Source organism: Argentina silus, assembly GCF_951799395.1.
Source record: "Argentina silus genome assembly, chromosome: 21".
Lineage (NCBI taxonomy): Eukaryota > Metazoa > Chordata > Actinopteri > Argentiniformes > Argentinidae > Argentina > Argentina silus.
In genome coordinates this window covers 10,459,767-10,480,605 of record NC_139675.1, presented here as the reverse complement: position 1 = coordinate 10,480,605, position 20,839 = coordinate 10,459,767, and the positions used below count along the sequence as shown (strand labels likewise).

The 20,839-nt window shown below is 48.0% G+C and overlaps 1 pseudogene across 1 annotated transcript in view; it reads left to right on the top strand.

The window, feature by feature from the left end:
* Positions 1-6,424: 6,424 nt before the first annotated feature.
* Positions 6,425-20,839, top strand: part of LOC310820800 (E3 ubiquitin-protein ligase DTX4-like) — a 21,753-nt pseudogene continuing 7,338 nt past the window's right edge. Inside the window, exons 1-3 of the transcript XR_014555123.1 lie at positions 6,425-6,769; positions 6,992-7,206; positions 14,762-15,857. The product of XR_014555123.1 is annotated as an E3 ubiquitin-protein ligase DTX4-like (transcript). The remainder of the gene's footprint in view (positions 6,770-6,991; positions 7,207-14,761; positions 15,858-20,839) is intronic.

Below are 20,839 nucleotides of genomic sequence, written 5' to 3'. Positions count from 1 at the left end.
CCCACACCATTACACCACCACCACCATCCTGAACCGTTGATACAAGGCAGGATGGATCCATGCTTTCATGTTGTTTACACCAAATTCTGATGAAAAACAAAAACATATATACTTCATCATAAATGTATGAATAGTTTAAAGTCATACACAAAGCCATAATTGTTGATGTCAACTGTGGCTGTCTTTGTCTGCGTCAATCAAGGGAAGTGGCTGTTTTAGTGGTTTCGTTGAGGAGAAACAGCTCTGGGCAGCTCTGTGGTCACAGCTTCCTGCAATGCCACACTATAAGCAGTCTGGAGGTAAAACCAACACCTATGACTGTGATGTACTGTAATGTCACCATTTTGACTGAGCTTTAAAAACATTTTGTGTGTGGGAGGGAGGGAAGTGCGGTTGAGCAAATAGCACCTTTTTTCTAAAAGAAGTGGAAGTGGGGAGGTGGAGCCTGAGTTCGAAATTTGTGGCTTTAGCTGGAAACATTAAACATTTGTGTCACACAGCTCTTGGAAGGTAACAGAACTTCTAAAATAGAACTAGAACTAATTTCAAACTGCCAATGGGATCTCTATGGTTTATCTTGATGATCAGTGAGTATGGCTTATGACAATTCAAGACAGGCTGCCTGTGACAGACTAATTTGATGTTTGTTATTTATTGTTTTTCCTTGATTTCATCAGCATGGTTTTCCATTACAGTGTTCATCATGCCACAGCAGTCGGTGGAGGTGACTGAACTTCAAGAGATTCAGTTTGGAGGTACTGCCATTTTGGGATGTGGAATCTCTTACCACTATGAGACAACCTGGCTGAGGCACACTGCTCAGCAAACTCCAGTCATCGTGCTAGTTGCCAGTCTAATGAACGGACAGATCATCTATGGGCACCAATACAATAATAGTTTCGAGGCAAAGATTGTTAATCGGTCATTAGCACTGATAATCAGGAGCCTTGAGAATACAGACCAAGCACTGTATTACTGCATGGGAAAGGTTGGCAAAAAAATGACTGTTGGAAGAGGAACCAGACTTTATGGTAGGGGGATATTTTGCTTGTCAAACTAAGATTTGCTGTGTGTTTGTTTTGAGAATTAAAAAGATAAAGATGATCTCTTTACATGGTTTACATCTAAAGCCGTTCAGTCTCAGTATGTGTTTCACATGCTGTAATAGACATGATAGGCCTCGTTTTTGTTATTTGTAAAAATAATAATAATAATAATAATAATAATAATTAATCCCTATTGTAATTTTCATCACTGTTTTTCAGTCTCTGGCCCTGCCATAGTAACCGGAACTGAGCAACCTGTCAACTGTGGACGGGGTAAGTCCAGTGATACTGTAGATTACTGCTGACACACACGCACGCACACACACACACACACACACACACACACACACACACACACACACACACACACACACACACACACACACACACACACACATACACACACGCCCCCTGCTTGTTTTGTTAGTTATCTTGACATATTCTGGTAAAGCACCTTTTGCAGAGAACACCGTTCTACTTCTTCAATTCACTTTCACAAGAATCATTTTCAGCCTGGCCCTATGATGGTCAGCCCCTCCATTACCATTATGTCAAATAATCCCAGTCTCTCCTCCGTCACCCCACCATTAGCATCACCGCCAACCTCAGAGCTCTCATTCTTACACCTGTATTCTGCAGCAGTTGGACTGAGTCTCGTCGGAATGATCCTGGCGGTTTGCATCACTCATTATAAAATCAAGAAGAGAGAATTAAAAGCCAGAGAAACCTTAGTCTGATTGCCCCAAATTTGGCTGCGCTATAGACAGTGCTACTGTAGCCAACTTTGATCTGGGGTGACCAGCTGATTCTTCCACTGAATGTGTTTGTGGAATTGGAATTGGAACAGATGAAAGTGTTAGATGACATAGGTATCGATGCATTTAAGGACAAATAAAGAAAACAATGTATTTTAAAGTATTTTTGTTGTATGTGAAGTCCCTGAATTACTGAATGATAATCTTGAAAGATGATCTATAATTATTACCGTACGCTATGGTATAATCGAAAGTAGGCTTATATGCATACAAAAAACGCAACTAATGTTTTTTTATATATATATTACAAATTATAGTATAAAAGCATAAAAGTTGGAATGTGGTAAATTGGAAGGTGCAGTGGAGGATGAGTGCGATGAAGAGGAAGGTGAAGAAGAGGAGCTCCATGGCCCTGTGGTTGAAAGTAGCTGTAAAATGACTGCCGATAACTGTAAAATGTAATCATATGCTATATTCTAAGCCGATATTGTTATTAAGTGTATTGTCTGTTTTTAAAGTCAGTCTAACTTTTGGAAGCAACCGTTTTCGACGATGCTCCGTGCATATTGATGAATGAATGATATCATGTGACAATCAATGTGCCTCAGCAGAATCAGTGATAATGTCCAATCAATACAATTACATCATGCAAGCTCTGTGTTGGGCAAAATTATAAATAAATAAATAAATAAATGGAATAAAGCATTTGTGATCATCATCATCAGTGGAACTAGCCTAACCCATCATCATCAGTGCGGCCGTGGCGGAGGGATTCCAAAACCTCGTCTCTTAGTCAACGAGCCGCTCGACGCTCCGTGGAATTTGGTCAAGGGTAGTTTTATAGTGCAAATGAGCTGCTAATTACTTCATAATATGGTTTGAGAGGCCAGAATGATACCTCAAATAAACTTTGGTCTCTCAGGTAAGTACCTAATGACCACATTTGGAATGTAATTGTTGGTTTTGTGTCAGTAGTTACAGGTAAAGTTGTGGAAAGATACTAGCTCGCAAACGCTGGTCGAGCCACGTTGACAATTAAAGAACGTCAAATTGTCAGATGTTGCAGCAGGTACTAGCTAAGCTAGCTAGCTAGCTGCGCTGCAGCGTAGCTCGTCAGCGTGCTCGCCGGACCAGCCATGTTGTGTTGCTCAGTATATTTATTGATATCTCGCGTAGCTTTTGGAATAAAAATATAATTGTACAAATTAACGATGAATACACCCATTTTGTGTTGTACAGTCTGACCAGATTGTACGATTTTAGGAAGAAATATTGTACGGTTTATGAAAAATACTGCGTTGTTTGCGAGTCATCAGTCCCTGGTGGTCTAGTGGTTAGGATTCGGCGCTCTCACCGCCGCGGCCCGGGTTCGATTCCCGGTCAGGGAACTACTACTTTTTCCCCTTCAGAAACTAAACGAAGTCCGATTACGATTAGTGATGAGATTGCGCCGTGGTACAGTTCGCCAGTCACATTACTGTGATAGTTTACATTTAGTTTGGACGTAGCATTGATGAAATGTGAACTCACCAAGTATGTATATTCAGCCCTTTTCCTGATAGTAAAACTTGCTTCATTTTTCTTATTAGGGATGTTAATGTTTCATGTAGCCCGGCTAGCTCAGTCGGTAGAGCATGAGACTCTTAATCTCAGGGTCGTGGGTTCGAGCCCCACGTTGGGCGCTACCATTTTCTTAGCGCAGGGGTTTTAGATGTCTGACTCTAAAAGCCAGAGAAGATGTAGCGTCTTTGACTGAATCAACTGTAGTAACATTTAACAACATAGCGAACTGGTTCTACCATATACATATAATTAAATGGTAATGAATTCCAAAAAATAAAATCGAGTGTATTAATTCTAAGTGCATGGCATGTATCCTGTTCTATTGCGTTAGTGTTTTGAGCATCGATTCCAGTCCTATTTTTAAACATTATTATGCCACAAATCAGCAAATGCGAAGAGTTGATTTTTTGATTTGAGAGTGTTTTTCCTTTGGGCTCAGAGCAGACAAACCTGAATAAGATCAACAAACGTCCTATCATGATTACTTACCTGCATCCGTTGGTCTTTATCTGTGTTTAGGACGACGACATGTGCTTCTATATGCAAGATGATTGTTAGAAGGTTGCTGAGTGGTCTCTGGCCAAAGGGGAAGAGACAAAACAGTATCGCCCGAACAGGGACTTGAACCCTGGACCCTCAGATTAAAAGTCTGATGCTCTACCGACTGAGCTATCCGGGCTCTGACAGTATGCGAGAAATGCATGAATTTTAGCATTGTGTTGGTGTCCATATCCATATTTATATTGAACAAATGTATGCGTTTGCCTTAATATTTGTCCACAAATGTTCTCATCCACCGGACTACCTTGGCTGGTAGACCAAAAAGTGAATTGTATTGTATGTATGTGATACACGCAACATCCAAATGTAAATATGAATATAATCGTAGTCACTGATGGGTTTTTTTTATTCATGCTGTAAAGCGGAGCCGGAAGCTTTGACCAACGACCAGATTTTCCATTTAGACACTTTTCGATTGAGCTGCTTTGTTTTGTAACCATCTCCCGTTCCATTTCTTCATGATTGCAAATTCTAATCATTGCACCTCAGTTCTCATGCTATGGTAACAATAAGAACAACATATTTTGTACGCAATGTATGTGGTCCATAAATAAAGTAATACCAGTGTGGCAAGTCGGTCTGTCTAGCATTATTATAATTGTGTATGGTCAGGTCGTATGAAAAGAAGAAAAATAAAAGATGTACAGGCCCCAGCGAGATTTGAACTCGCGACCCCTGGTTTACAAGACCAGTGCTCTAACCCCTGAGCTATGGAGCCCTGTTCTGAATACTGTATGTCTACATGAGTCCATAAATGACAGAATACGGCATACGTAGACAATCAGGCTACGTGGTGACTCGAAAATAGGATACAGTGCACTCCTTCGAGTTACTCAACGTCGTTCAATATATTGACTATCCTTTCTAAAGAGTTGAACTACCCTTCTGAGAAGACTGGCAAGTTATGTGTAGCTTGCGAAAATATATGAATTATCTCATCTGTTTGATTTTAGTTTTTAAAGAGTTCGTTCGTTAGTTAGTTACATGATGTTAGATTTCGGTATGATGTCGTTGTCAGCCGGGGGTTTGGCCGCCTGACGCTATCCATTTGAACCACACGATGGCGCTGCGACACTATCATATTATGTGTGTCTCTCAGAAGTTATCGTGGTCCATCCATTTGTAGAGCGAGATGTTCTCATTCGTGGCGTTCAAGCATTAATTGTGAGTGAGTAGAGTTACACTTTTACTATTTGCATGCGAAAGATTTTACTTTTGCACCCCACAAAATCCATCACATGTCAGGAGCTTTCTTAAACGTTATGCAAATGTTGATAAGTTAACATTATTAACCGACTAAAATGTTTGCTACTGCATGGGACCCTCTGTATTTATGATGAAGCCTAATGATACAGGCAAACATGCACTAGAATGAAGCAGGACCGCGGTTAGCAGTGTGGCATACGTTTGGGTGTTCGATGCACTTCACTGGGTTGCTAGACATTCTTCACCCGAGGTTTGGGGCGTGGATTAGAGAAAAGGACAGAGCTCCCATCCCACCCGTTTGGTCATTTGCAGTTTAGTGAAACAGTGATGGGTCCACCGGATTAACCCGAGGGATCGAAATATGTCATACATACACTTTGGAATACTGATATCATTCCACCATGGAACTCTCATTCGATATTTGATTGATATGCGGAGGAATTTGAATGCATTTTTATTGGATTTGTAAAATACATTTTGTGCATCGCACAGCTCTGATCTGCCTGACCACTTGAGGACGAGCCATGCAGGTGGTTGGAGTTACAAGACGGACATTTAAATCTACTTTTTGAGAAAACTGTCTTTGCTGTCTTGGTTTTGATCATATATTGTTTTAAATCAAGCCCTTGACACCAAGGATCGTAAGTAACCGGTAAATATGATGATTTATTAAATATGTTCTGTTCATTTTGGATTCTCGACCTGTTAAATTTGAATAGGTATATTGTATATTGTAAATTATGTTCACATTCCAATGCATAGGCTACATTTATTGTGTGACATTACAAGGTTCCATATCTGGTTGCTTTGAACTGCTGAGTTTTCATATTGATTACTTCGGAAATTGTACTGCTCTGCGTGCCAATTAACACAGTAGGCAAACTTTTAATGAAATTGTCAGGAGTCAGGACCTTTTCTACTATTTAAAACAGCGGGGTTGGTTCCTGTTATTTGCAGCCCACAATGTCTGTTTCTGGGGAAAATGACGCGATGATTGCGAATGAAATGGTTAAAAAAGAAGACATGTTTCAAAAGGCATGACAATGTTACAAAGTCATCCAATGCCTTCCTTTCACTTCCAACATACACACACAGGCCTTAACTGTATGTCCAATCCACTCTACGTGCAGAACATAGACTGAGGACCTGTCTAACCTGTTCCCCGTCTTTTTTTTGTGTGAAAGATCGGTCAGAGGCGCGTATTGCTATTACGCGGTGTTGGATGTCACTTTTCAACACGCTACGCCCAGCGACTCGAAAGCAGAGCATGATCAACAACCCAGTTTGTTTTTCTGCTCTCCAGAAGAAAGTATAGCTTGATCTCGAAACAGCGACTCGCTCGAAAATACAGGCAATAATTGAGCAAAAATACCGTTGGGAAAATCGACTCGCATTGTTTTTATTTTTTTCCGAGATGCCATGCCAGAATTTGACACAATAATACCCCAACATAACAGCACTCCTCTCTTTTTTTATTGTTGATTTTTTATAAACCGCTTTAGCTTGTCCTCCACAGTTTATAAACGCGTTATAGCCAGGGAAGAACTGATTTCTCCGCGTTCGACCATGAAAGTGGCACGGATATTTTTGCCCAGATGCTGATAATCTTCGCATTAGCTCGCCACTGGCAAACTAAATGTAAGATTCCTATTTCTTTCGGTGTTTTTATAGAACTTATCAACCGAGTCGACCGATGTTGATATTAGTCATGTCAAAAGATACACGTTTGAAATGGACAGCGATACTTTTTGTACGCTAATCAAAAATAAGTGTAAGCCGGGTTCCGGATGTCAATAAACGTCGCGCTTTTCCACGAACCCGACATGGTCGCTAACAAAGGCGTACTCGTTGTGTTTTCAGGGCCACCATGCTTCTGGCGTCCGCCGTGGTCGTGTGGGAATGGCTCAACGAGCACGGGCGGTGGCGGCCCTACAGCCCGGCCGTGTCTCACCACATCGAGGCGGTGATACGAAGCGATCCCCGGGGTGGAAGCGTCGTGCTAGGCCAAGTCGACAACCGCCTCTCGCCCTACATCATAGACCTGCAGTCGATGCATCAGTTCAGACAGGACACAGGTAAGAGCGGAGAGTGGGGGAATGAATGAATGGATGGATGGATGTGGTAGAGGTAGCATTGTGTAACAGACCATACTTGGACTGGACATTTACTTTGATTTGGGGTTCATTTGGTCAATTTGGTCGAACCTTGTCTGAGATGCCGAGTGAGTCTTTGTTTGCTTGGAGACTGAACGGGGTAACCGAAACCTTTGATTTGGTCTTTATGCCTTCTCAAGCTCAGCTGTCATGATGATGTTTTCTTCATGTACAGCTGTGAATTCAACACAGATTGTCTTAGTATGGTTGTGACTGTGGTACAAGTGAAGCCCAGAGAAGGTTGAAACTGTAGAATTAGGAATACAAATAGAATGAATTCTAATTCTACGGCGGGGTCCCTGACTTTGGCCCTCCGCTGTCAGAGAACGGGGTGAAAGTGTGATGACCCATAACAGCTGTACGACATGGGGCCATGGCTACGAACATTCTTTCCCCCTTACCCCCCCCCCCCCCCCCCAATCTAACGCATGCAGCTGCCGTGTGGGACGGAAATTGGGGTGGGATAAGGAAGAGGGTGAGGGACAAGGACAAGGAAGAGAATGTGATATTACTCTGCTTAATGAGCAGAGAATCCCCTTTGGCAGCCCTCTCTCCTCTGTAGTCTCAGGCTCCGTGTCTCGTGGTGATTTCTTTAGGTTTGTCAACAGGCCAAATCTCCCGGGACTGTCTTGTCATGGGTTTGGACGTGGGAGAGAGAGAGAGAGAGAGAGAGGGAGGTATAGAAAGAGATGGAGTGTGATAATTGGGAAGCCCCGACTCTCTCTGTCTTTGTTGAATTTAGGCAACAGATGTGAGCTCCTCTATTGTGGCCCAGACGTTCATACCCCCCCCCCCCACACACACACACACACACACACACAGAGGGACGAGTGTGGGAGAGACTTGTGAGAGCAGAGCCCAGGCGCACCAAGGTGGGAGACGGGGAGAGGGCGTATCGGCAATTATAAGTTCGGCGAAGTGGAAGATCAAGACAAAAAGAATGGCGTAAAGAGAGGGGGAGAGAGCAGTAACGAACAGCTCAGGAGGAGTGTAGTTACATTGAACATTCTGTTATTTTCATTCCACCATCGCTGACGACTCCAAACTTATGTGAGCGATGGAGAAAATGTGAATGCAGTACAACAGCTATAGTTAGCTACACTCTATCCATTCTCCCATTAAATAAATGTCACTGTGGCGACTAATGTCTAAATTACTTCTGTCTTGACTGTTTTTTAGCACTGTGTGGTTCAACCATTCTGTGTGCTTCAACCATTCTATTATGCTCTTAAGATTTTATCATCTTTCCCCCCCCAAAAAATGTAAATGGAAGTTTATATCCTGTCCTTGCTAGCTCAGAGCTAACAGTCAGAGCCAGACTGAGGAGTTGGGCTGCCATTGAGGGCTCATAAAAATGGCTTTCTCTTTTCGGTGGGCCTGTGAAGGTTAACCGCCTGTCTCAGCTTGTGGCTGTCATCACAAATAGCGTTAGCATTTAGCCACAGTCCACAGGCTTTTAGGGAATGGCTTATTTATTTTAAATGTGGGGAACATTTTTCTGTATGAAACGGGTGATGAGTTAGAATCCTTTTGTAGTTCCAAAAAGGAAATCCAAGCTGTTGTTATGGATAGCTACGATGATGCCATGGAACTTCCATGGAACTTCCAAACCCAAGTGTAGTGGAATGTAACCCTTGAGATGTATTGCTAAGCAACCTTATAGTGTTCTAGAGTGGAATCATGGCAGATAGTATTGGCTGTTTTTTGCTTTGTCCTTCTGGTTCTTCAGACAATGTGCAATGCTTTCGTGATAGGACACACTCATGCCCTGAGTCATTCTGTGTCAAACACACACACACACACACACACACACACACACACACACACACACACACACACGCACGCACACACACACACACCCAGAGACTTACTCAGCTTCTGTCTCACACACACACACACACACACACACACACACACTTTAGCAGGGAAGTTGGAGTGACGAACATGCTTTCTCACAGATTGACAGGGAAGATTGTGGTTGTGACTTAAGACTGGGTTTTATCTGGAAATGTTGTTTTTGTAGACACGGTTAGTCACAACATAGGCTTTTTGTGGTTGTGGAAAACGACTCTTTGAGCAGCAGGGAGACTGAGACTAACAGGCAGGCGTAGAGACAGAGTTTGGGGGGGGGGGGTAGAGGAGCAGTCAGCTGCCGTCTAAGCCCTCTGCTGCTCCAGCTGGTCCAGCTGAAGGAGGCACGTTCCCAGACACCCACAAAGCCCAGGGTCGGGGTGCAAGGGTCACAGGGTCACCCTGGGGAGGAAGAGGGAGAGGGTTTGAGGGACGCCAGGCTGTGGTAGGGTACAAAACAGTAACACACCCAAACATCTCTCTCTCTCTCTCTCTCTCTCTCACTCTCTCTCTCTCTGAGTCTGTTAAAGGAGCCCCAACTAAGCCAGACCCAAGGGAGAGGCCACTTTCAAGGGGAGGCAGAGGGAGAGGGAGAGGAGGGGAGAGATGGTGGTAGGGGGATGGTGGAGACTGGAGAGAGGGTGAAAAGAAGAGGAGAGGGAGAGAGGGTGGTAGAACAGAAAGCTTTCCCCCAGTAGATTGTGCAACACTCCGTGTCGGGTTACGCTGAACCCCTGAGGCCCCCTGGGTGCCGTCAGTCACCGCGTGTTTCACAACGCAGGCCGCCGATTAGGAGGAGAGGCTTACACACACACACACACACACACACACACACACACAGACAGGGTCACAAACGGGCACGCATGAACGCATACTCCACACACATGCACGAATGCCCACCATTCTTAAACGCACACACACACACACACACACACACACACACACACACACACACACACACACACACACACACACACAGAGTTCAGGATTGGGTTTCTTTATGTCCGATGACTCTCATGTGATTGGGTTTAGAGGGTTAGGGGCAGAGGGCTACACAGATAGAAAGAGGGATGTAAAAAGAGGAGTCTTGTTTTCGTGCTTTGAGGTTGGCCTGACCATCTTGTGAACTCCTCTTCTGCGGTGTTATGGGAGTTTATGCTCTCTCTCTTTTTTTTTTTTCTCTCTCTTTCGGGTGGGAGTGAGACCTCAGGCTCGCTCTCTCTCTTTGACTATCTATTTATCTATTTTTCTATCTATCTATCTCTCTCTCTCTGTGCCTTTGTCAGGAGATGAGAGAGAGAGAGAGAGAGTGAGTGTGTAAAGGAGTACAAAAAGACAGGGAAAGGGAGGAGAGGAGAGATTGAGGAGCAACAGGCTGCTGTGTAGGAGGAGAGGAGCAACTGAGGTTAGACAGAAGGAGAAGAGAGAGAAACGAGGAACAGAGGAAAAAGGGAGGGGGGGGGGGGGGGGTGAAAGAAGAACAGGGGAAGGCGGGGGGGGGGGGTTATAGCCTCGTCATTTTGTCATTTGTAACCATAATGCTTTCAGCCGTGCTCTTTTCATAAGTAATCTACCAGCCCCTTTGTTGCCTGTTCCTTTAGCTCACCCTCAGAGCTCTGTCAGAGCGCTACATCGATTCCATTTCATCTGTAACATTTCGTGAAGGCTTTTGTTTGATTTTAACGCAAGGCTCAGGCCAGGCTTCTTTCGTTATTGAAAACATTTAAGCTAAACAGACAATGGAATGTCAAGAAATGGGGGATTCAATCATTGAGTTTTCCAACCCCAAATACTGTACACTGTACAAATACAAAACAAAATACAAAACAATCATGTTTTTTTGTCTAGTTTTGTCCCCCCCCCCCCCCCCCCCCACCTTTTTAAAAAGTATGTTTTACCTTTGACCTCGTTCTCTGTGTCCCTCGAACAACGTGATTAGCTTGACAGTGTTAGCGACACACAGAGGAAAATTAAAAACATGTGAAAATCAAACAAATATGTGTGTGTGTGAGTGAGTGAGTACTGTTGTGAAATCACAGCTGAAGGGGTTTGAGCTCAGGGCAACAGGTAGCAGTGGGACCGGTTGGCCGGCCACAGGTTTTTGAGAAAGGCTGGAGGGCACGGTTCTCACACTGACTCAGGGTGCTGCCGACTGTGTGTGTGTGTGTGTGTGTGTGTGTGTGTGTGTGTGTGTGATTATAGTCAGATGTATATGTATCGGTCAGTGTGTGTGTGGGGGGGGGGGGGGGGGCAGTGGCGGGAGTGAGAGGGGAACAACAATGGAACAGATGGACAGTCTCTGCTACACCTGCTTCAGGGCTTTGTTTCCTCTGAGGACTATGGGAGCTCTAGCATCATGTCACTGCATGATCTACTGAGGCACTGACCTTTTATATATATACACACACACACACACACACACACACACACAGCACCCCAGGGAGTAGAACTAGAGTGACATGTGAAAGTGACCAGCTCATTAGCTGGTTCCATCTACAGCCACTATTGTCAAAGTGGGGTACATGGATCGATCTAGGGGGTACGCAAAATAAATCTGTGATTTACCTTCCCAAACAGTCCTGTTGAATAGCCGACTGCAGTCTCAGTACCAAAAATAAATGCATGCACCCTATCCAACAGAATAATATTATCACAATGTCTAATATGTAAGGGATAATGTTAATAGAACATCAATTAGGCTACAAAATAACCGACAGGGGGTACATGACTGTTAAAAGTTTGGGAACCACTGATTTACAGGATCAGCCTTGTCAACCGATCACAGGATCAACCCTAACTCTAACCCTAACCCTTGTGGGGGGGGGGGGGTTTGCCCAATTCTAACACACCTGTCCCACCTAACCAAGATCGTGAGTTGATCGAGCTAAATCATTTGTGCTCGTCATAGGTGGGAACATTACCACTTAGCATGAGCTCTCCAGCCATGACAGTCCTCTTTCCCATCAGTAGTGACATCCCACCCATGATTAAACAGCCCCATTATCTAATAAGTGTAGGTTAATGAATAGCTGTGGTTTAATGAGACCTAGCTGTTACCCCGCCCACACTCTCGCAGCCTCTCTCTTCCCCTCAGGGACTCCTCAGAGGGCTGGAGGTAGGTGTGTGTGTGTGTGCGTGTGTGTGTGTGTGTGTGCGTGGGCGTGCGCGTGGGCGTGTTTGTGCTTGCGCCTTAGGATGGCGGTTTGAATTGAATTGGTTTTCAATTAAGCAGGAAAAAGGTGGAGAGCAATCAGAGAAGTGATCGATAGCAGAGAGAGAGAGAGAGAGACAGAGAGAGACAGAGAGAGAGAGAGAGAGACAGAGAGAGAGAGACAGAGAGAGACAGAGAGAGAGAGAGAGACAGAGAGAGAGAGACAGAGAGAGAGAGAGAGAGAGAGAGAGAGAGAGAGACAGACAGAGAGACAGAGAGAGAGAGACAGAGAGAGAGAGAGACAGAGAGAGAGAGAGAGAGAGAGACAGAGAGAGAGAGAGAGCTGGGAGGGTGGAGCATCTGTCAACAGTGGGGGTTCATGAGGGGATCTGAATTCTGGAGAAGCCGTCTGTGGGAACATGTTGTTCAGAGATCAGGTTCCGAAGAAGGGGCTAAAAAGGAAAGAGAAAGCCCAGGGTGCACACGCACACCTGACTTCACAAGAGCCCCAGGCCCCCTGTCGAAACACACACACACACACACACACACCTGACTGCCTATAAACCCGGCCTCACCCCCCACCCCAACCCCCGCCCCACCCTATCCCCTGGGGACAGGGCCGGTCGAAGGGTGAGGAGGAGGGTCACCATTATTCTCCAGATGAAAAGAGGTTGTTCTCCTCTGTTTAAAGAGAGGAGCGGTCACAGGTACAAAACCCCGTCCCCGCGGGTCTGCCTTATCGCCGGGGCTCCTCCGTGATAACAACTGCTTCAATAGAGACTCTCCAAGGGGATCTGAGGACATGGATACAGCTGTAGCTTTTACAGGCCCGGAAACCCGGGAGAGCCGCCTGTTTGGACAAAACAACAAGGTCAATCGATTCAGGTGATCAGATGTGACTTTGTGACTTACTCGTCGTTAACGATTTATTACAGACCCCTTTTTTTTATTGGGAACGTTCACATTGGTGAACGGCTCAATAGCACAAACGCAACACGTGTGTTTGTCGTTTCCTATGGGAAATGATCTGGTCCATGTTTAGTTGTCAGAACTTGAAATCCCAAAATGTTCCGACTTTTTTAAAAAATTTTTATCATCCATGAATTTCCGCATCCTTTGACAGCAAGGTTTGTCTGAGCCGGCTTTGTTTCTGAATTGAAAGGGCCAATTTCCTATACAGTTCACCTCCAAATCACATTTCACATGGTAATTATGCTAATCCCGGGGTCAAGTGCTCATTGCTCCTTTGGAATCATTGTACATTTAGAAAGGGAAAGACCTCCCCCATTTAGAGTGCATAGTCTCCCCTCCCGTCCCATCGTGACACACACACACACACACACACACACACACAAACACACAATACACTCGCTGTCTGCTCCATACAAATGTGGGCCTTCTGCATTCAAGGCCTCTTTTGATGTCTGTGTGCCCCTGTCTGGCGCTGGCAGGGACTCTCTCCGTGTGTGTCCCTCATCTCCCCCCCACTTGGCATTGGCTGAATGCCATGGCACACGTTGCCCCTGGTTACAGCGCTGCTCTCTCATTGGACAATGTCCGACCTTCCTCTCCGCTCGGCCCCGGTGTGGGCACCAGGTCTACGAGTGTTGGACCGGTCGAGCGGGGCTCTTTAAACCAGAACTTTAAACCATCGAACCATCGGCGTCGGACCCTTGTGTGAACTTGTGTTTTTTTGGGGGTTGTTGCTCTCTGTGTGTGTTTGCGCTGCGCTGTGGTTTCCTCTTGTCATCCTGATGAATGCGGACTGAGGTGTTGCTGTGAACAGAGCGACTTAGCTGCAGCTGAGCACTGGCTCCAGGTAGGCCTAGATGTTCCTCTAAACACAGGTCTAAGATCAGACCACTCTACCCCCCCCACCCCCAATCCTAACCTGAACCATGAAGGAGATGCATTAACATCTGACCCTGTGTCAGTTGTATGGAAGCTCTATGAGTGACTGGGGCTCTTTCCCATTTAAACCAACAACCACCTCTGTGCCTTGGTATACCAGTGTACAGTCAGGGTTAGGGTATCTGTGTATGTATATGGATGGCTCTATTTAGGAGTACTGTCATATGAGTTCAGGTCAGGGTGATGATTGTGGGAAGTGTGAACTTTAGCTTCTCTTCCAGTCCTCTCAGACACCCACCAGTAGAGAAGTGAAGACACGGAAACAGGATTACGTCTATAGGCTGACAATCTTGCATGTTTGGAATAGTTCCCAGGGCGCACTTCTTCATTAGCCTTGGTTTTTAACAATAGATTAAAAAAAACAATATAAAAAAAAGAAGAAAAAAAAAGAAAGTTTATCTCGTTCCATTGTCCTCTGAGAGTTGAATCTCCTCTTCACTTCACAGTTTGCGCGCACAACTCATGCACCTCGGTTGGAGAGTGAGGGGGCGGCAGAGTTGTTGAAGTGTTGAGTCGTGGTTTCATCTCACCGCGCCTCTCTGAACCCTGTCTTTCCTCCCTCAGGTACCCTTCGTCCCGTGAGGCGTAGCTTCTACGACCCGACCTCGGCGCCGGGCCAGGGCTGGCTGTGGGAGTGGAGAACGACACGGGCTCGTGGACGGCCTACGACACGGAGGTGGGCATCGCCATCCAGGCGGCGCGCGACCGCCAGCAGCCCTGGCTGGACCTGGCGCCGCTGGGCTTCTGCTACCTCATCGACCTGCAGGGCATGACCCAGATAAACGGGCAGACGCAGCGACGCCGGCGCATCCAGAGACGCTCCGACATGGCCTACCCGCTGGTGTCTGGCCCGCTGCCCAGGTCTGGAGGGGCGTCCGGCGGCGCGGGAGGAGGAGGGCCCACGGGGCGTTCCTGGGCGTAGGGGTGTCCGGGGTGAGTGGGAACGGGAGCGCCGTGTACCCCAGCGGGAACACGCCCATGTTGGCCCTCGGACAGCCCTGCGCCTGCCAGCAGTGCATGCTGGTCATGAGCGTGAAGGGCCAGCGCCGTGACGTCCCACACGCTGAGCCGCCGGCCCGCCGCAGACGAAACCCCCCAGCCCCAAGTACGCCACCCTGGGCCGGGGGCGGCAGCAGCCCAGCGCCAACGCCACCTACTCCCGTACTCTACCCCACGGCCTGTCTATCGCCAGGAAACACCTCGTCGCCCCGGCGGAACGCCGCGGCCTTCGCCCACTCCCTCTCCCTCCTCATGTCCAGCACGGGCGCCCTCTCCCTCTCCTCCTCCTCCTCCTCCTCCTGCAACCGCCCGCCGCCTCCGTCCCTCCCGCCCCCACAGCCGCCGTCGTCGTCGTCCAATCAGCAGCCTCCCTCCGCGCCCGCCACGCCCTCTCCCTCCGCCGCCTCGTCGTCGATACCCACCGGCACCCTGGTCACGCCGGCGAGCACCGTCACGTCGCCGCCCTCACCCGTGCCGTCTCCGTCGTCCAGGGTGATGGCTCCCCAGCGCTCGGCGGCGTGCGCCGCTCCCCTGCCGCAGCGGGCCAGTCTGGCGGGCCTGAGCCGACCCGCCCTGCAACGCATCGCCATGGCCCAGTCACGGGCTCTCACGCCCTGCAACGCATCGCCATGGCCCAGTCACGGGCTCTCATCGCCTCCGGGTGAGTCATACACACACACACACACACACACGCGCGCGCGCGCAGCGCGCGCTCACAGCTCAGGGTGATGTTGTCATGCAGCTGAGTAATACTTGGCTAATGTGGACACAACAAATAAGTTGTTGAGAGAGGATTGCAATGCTAAGACGTAACACTGGAACAGTGTCTGGATTACTGGAGCCTTTGGATGCTTTTGGAATGAGTTGAGTGTGCTTACGTGTGTGTGTGTGTTTGTGTTTTTGTGTGTGTGTGTGTGCTTGTGGGTGTACAGGTTTTTGTGTGTGTGGGTGTTTGTGTTTTTTATGTGTGTGTAGGTGTTTGTGTTTTTGTGTGTGTGTGTGTGGGTGTTTGTGTTTTTTATGTGTGTGTGGGTGTTTGTGTTTTTGTGTGTGTGTGGGGGTTTTTGTGTGTGTGTGTGGGTGTTTGTGTTTTTTCTGTGTGTGTGGGTTTTTGTGTGTGTGGGTGTATGGTTGTTTGTGTTTTTGTGTGTGTGGGTGTATGGGTGTTTGTGTTTTTGTGTGTGTGGGTGTGTGGGTGTTTGTGTTTTTGGGTGTGTGGGTGTGTGGGTGTATGGGTGTTTGTGTGTGCGTGTGCGCTGACCATCTGGGGACAGAAGGGAGCAGTTGTGGAGTGGAGGAATGAGAGAGTATGAGAGAGAAAAGAAAAGTGAGTGTCTGCAAGCCAGTAGGGTCGGACGGGGAGGCCAGGGAGGGTCAGCAGCTCCTCCCCCCTCCATCTCTCTCCCCTTCTCCCTCTCTCCCTCTCTCCCTTCGTACCCAAACATTTGCTCCCTCTCTTTCTCCCCCCCCCGACCTCCCCCCCCCCCCCCCCCCCTACGTCTCCTTCTCTGCGTTCCCAGGCCCCCCCTGCTTTCTGGGGGCCCCCTCCATGCCTCATTGTGTGCTCACGGCAGGTTTCCATGGCAACCTTTGTTGGAACGCTGAAGCCTGGTCGGCATTAGCAACACAATGGTGCCTCTCCACAGCGCCCGGCCAGAGACGGGGAAAGGGAGTTTGGGTGGGGTGGGGTAGGGTAGGGAGAGGGGGGTGGGGGGGGGTTGGAGGTTGTAGAGGGTCGGCTTCAGGGGGTGTATAAGGTGGTGTGTGTGTGTGGGGGGGGGGGGGGAGTAGGGATGGGGAGCTGTCGGGGGTAGAGTGAAAACAAAAGCTTTGGGCACAGTCATTATTGTACGGCTGTGTCTCAGTCTGTCTTGAGGCATTTGTCAAGGAGATTTTTTGGGGGGTGGTGGTGGGGCAGGGGGGGGGGCAGAGCCAGCCAGACACACTCACAGTCATACAGACACTGTCAGAGACAGGGAGAGGGAGGGAGGGAGGGAGGGAGGGAGAGAGAGAGAGAGAGAGAGAGAGAGAGAGAGAGAGAGAGAAAGGAAGAGACAAAGGAACGAGTCAGCAACTAGCAAAGATTGATCACACTCGGGTGTAAGAAATCAGGCCACAGCCGAGAGAGAGAGAGGGGGGTGGGGGGGGGAGAGAGGGAGGGGGAGGGAGAGAGAGAGAGAGAGGGAGGGGTGGAGAGAATGCTAGCTCGAAGGTAACACATTTAATGTGTTTAGGCTAGGTCTACCGGAATCTGTGGTACTTAGACATGCACACTCACATGCTTATACAGACACACACACACACACACACACACACACACACACACACACACACACAGATGCTCTCATACAGTGCTGCATGTAAAAGCGTTCAGACCGAAGGACACACACGCAGAGAAAGTAAATATTGACGGACCTAACAAGGCTGCAGGAAAGAATGTGCTCTTTTTTTCCTTCAGTGGGGGAGTGTGAGAAAGACACAAAGGAGAGGGAAGAGATGTGGGGGGGGGGGGGGGGGGTCGGAAGGCTTGGGAAGGAGGATAGATAGAGTATGGAGCGAGTGAATAAACCAGAGCTAGGGAGGAGAGAGTCCCGTTGGAAACAGGACGAAATATAAAAAAAATAGACGTAATATCTTCACATTGTGCATCGATATGTATTCAACTCAACAGGTCTCGCGACAACAGGTCTCTTGCTTTAACCTGTCTGGCCTGTAGAGTGAGACCCAATCACGCAGTCTTCTGCTTTGTCTGGTCATCGTTTGCTGTTTTATTTTATGTTTTTATCATAGTTTGGAAGGTCATGGAATGTTGAATAGGTTTTTTTGAAGGTTGTCTGCCTGTGTGTGTGTGGTGTGTGTGTGTGGTGTGGTGTGCGTGTGTGTAATAACATGCATGCCTCTGCATAAGAGTGTGAGAATGTTTGGGAGTTTGATTCTCTCACTAGTAAATCACTCCAGCTCCCGACTCCGATGGCCATCTGGGGACAGGGAGGAGTGGAGGAAGGGAGGAGGAGGAGAGGATGGTGGGAGGGAAGGAGGGAGGGAGGGGAGGGGGGGGGGGGGGTGACAAAGGAGAGGGAGTGTCTGTGATGGAGTGGGGGTTAGGGTCATGAGGTCAAGAGGCTTGTCCACCCCCCCCCTCCCTTCACAGTCTGTCAGCCAACCCCTGTCTCCCACATCACCACAACACAAACAAACACTTCCCAAAGTAAATCACACCACACAAAAGTTCAAACCTCCGTCGTCTCCTAAAGTGACCGAAATATAACTACTCAGCAACTCCAAGTATGTAAACGCATACCAAGCATCAGCACATAACTTTCTATGCTGACCAAGAGGCGACCGTCCAGAGGAACAGTACCAGAAAATTGCCCCGTAAACTACCAGGAAATGCCTCTGCAAAACGGGTTTCCCATCCAGAGGAACCGTAGAGGCAGCCATGTTGGTTTGTTTTATCGGGGCAGGTATTCGGGTTAAGTTCTTGCATCTGGTTGTGGTTCAGGACGGGTCCAGGTTCTGAAACATGGACCCGCGCAGGACCCTACCATAAAGCCCCCTGGTAGAGGAACATATTGAGGTTGATGTTGTTTCGGACCAGCTCCCTAGGCTCTGACCTTCTTTTTTTTTGTGGGGCGGGGGGGGGGGGGGCAGGAGGGCAGCTACGTTCTACTCCGATACAAGACTGGTCTCTGGGAAGTGCAGCATCTCACCCTGCTGTGATGTAGAGATGCTAATGCCTAAACCAATGTCATAGTTAGCTGTGGTAATTAGCAAAGGAGGTGTAAGGGGAGCAACATAGGAGAGAGGGAGGAGGTGTGAGGGAGAGAGGAAGGGAGGGAGAGAGAGAGGGAGGAGGTGTGAGGGAGGGAGGAGGTGTGAGGGAGAAAGGGAGGAAGGGAGGGGGGGGGAGAGAGAGAGAGGAACACGTTGTCTTGTACCTGCTCAACAAACTAGGGTGGAACAGGTCGAGAAGGAGAGTGGTGGAACGAGAGAAAGAAGGAGAGAGAGATTTAAGTCAAATAAAGAAGGCTCATATGCTGTCAGAGGAGGAAGAGGAAGATCCCTCTCGCTTCCCTGTGAGAAAAAAGAAAAGGGAGATGCTAGATATGTTTGAAGGATGTAAAAGCAACGTGGGTAAGCATTGAGATCATTTCTTGACCATTTTTCATGATAACCATCATGATGGTTATGTGTGTGTGAGTATATATGTTTGTGTACAGAACACTGGCCTATATATGGTCTTGTGTGTCTGTCTGTTTCATCTGATGTCTGTCTGTAAGGCTTTCCTGTCCATACAGTATACTATTTCCATATGCTCCATCAGTGAGTTTATAGGCCCCAGGCAGCTGAAGCAGCATGTGAGATGTTACCCTCTGGAGTAGGACTCTGCTCTGTCATTCACTCTCTCTCTCTCTCTCTCTCTCTCTCTCTCTCTCTCTCTCTCTGTCTGTCTCTGTCTCTCTCATTCATTCATGCTCACTCGCACCCTTATTCCTAATTATTCTGTTATTACATTGTCAGTCACACATTCCTCCCCCCCCCCCCCCGCGCCCGCCCGCCCGCCCATGCCCTACTTATGATATCGTCCGTCTGTCTGCCTGCCTGCCTGCCTGTCTGTCTGTCTGTCTGTGTCTGTCTGTCTGCCTGCCTGCCTGTCTTTCAGTCAGTCAGTGGAACAGCTGGGATGTGTGTTAATTCTCTCCTTTTAGATTATCGGGGGGGGGGGGATGGATGAAACTCGACAAAACCTTGTCCAGCCTAGGCCCTCTCTGACCACTTAACCCGCATGTTGCAAGCACAGCAGCCTCTTAGCGGGCGTATTAATAACCTCATTGACTGAAGCGATTACTGACCCGTCGTTCCGTCCACGGCAGGGTGTTCCCCCTGCCAGCACGCCCACCACGGAATGATGATGATTCCACCGGGCAACACCCGAACCGTTCTCCACTCGGGTTTGTGTGGATTTGTGTGCGAACAGGCGCCCGTGTGTTGAACGAACGATTCAAAGTTCCGAGATCTGAGGGAGGTTTTGAACAGACAATGGAGAGGAGTGAATATTTTGGAGCGCTTTCAGCAGACACACCCACACACACCCACACAACCCCGCACACCCACACACACACACACAACCACACACACACACACACACACACAACCACACACGCGCACACACACACACCCCTACTGTAAACGTCATACAGAAACACACTCAGTGACTCACTCCCTCCAGGGAGGGTTAACCTAAAGCTGCTTAGTCTAAACTCAAAGCTCGTTAAGGCCAAACAGCCAAGCGGAAACAACGGATGATACCCACCCAGGAGCTCCTCTCAGATCCTGTCCTTCTCCCTGTCCGTCCGCCACGTCATGCCTGACGCCAGGAGTCTCTCCTTGGTGGGTGTGTGTGTGTGTGTGTATGTGTGTCTGTGTGTGTGTGTGTGTGTGTGTGTGTGTGATCAGTCGTAGGCTCAACGAAGGGGATTCTAGCGTATGTGTCTTAATGATGCTGAAACCCAGCAGCATATGATGGTCATTCTGATGAACAGTTATAAGGGAACAGTTTGACGTCCTGCCATTATCATCACACACACACACACACGCATCCCAAACACACACACACAAATACACACACACACACACACACAC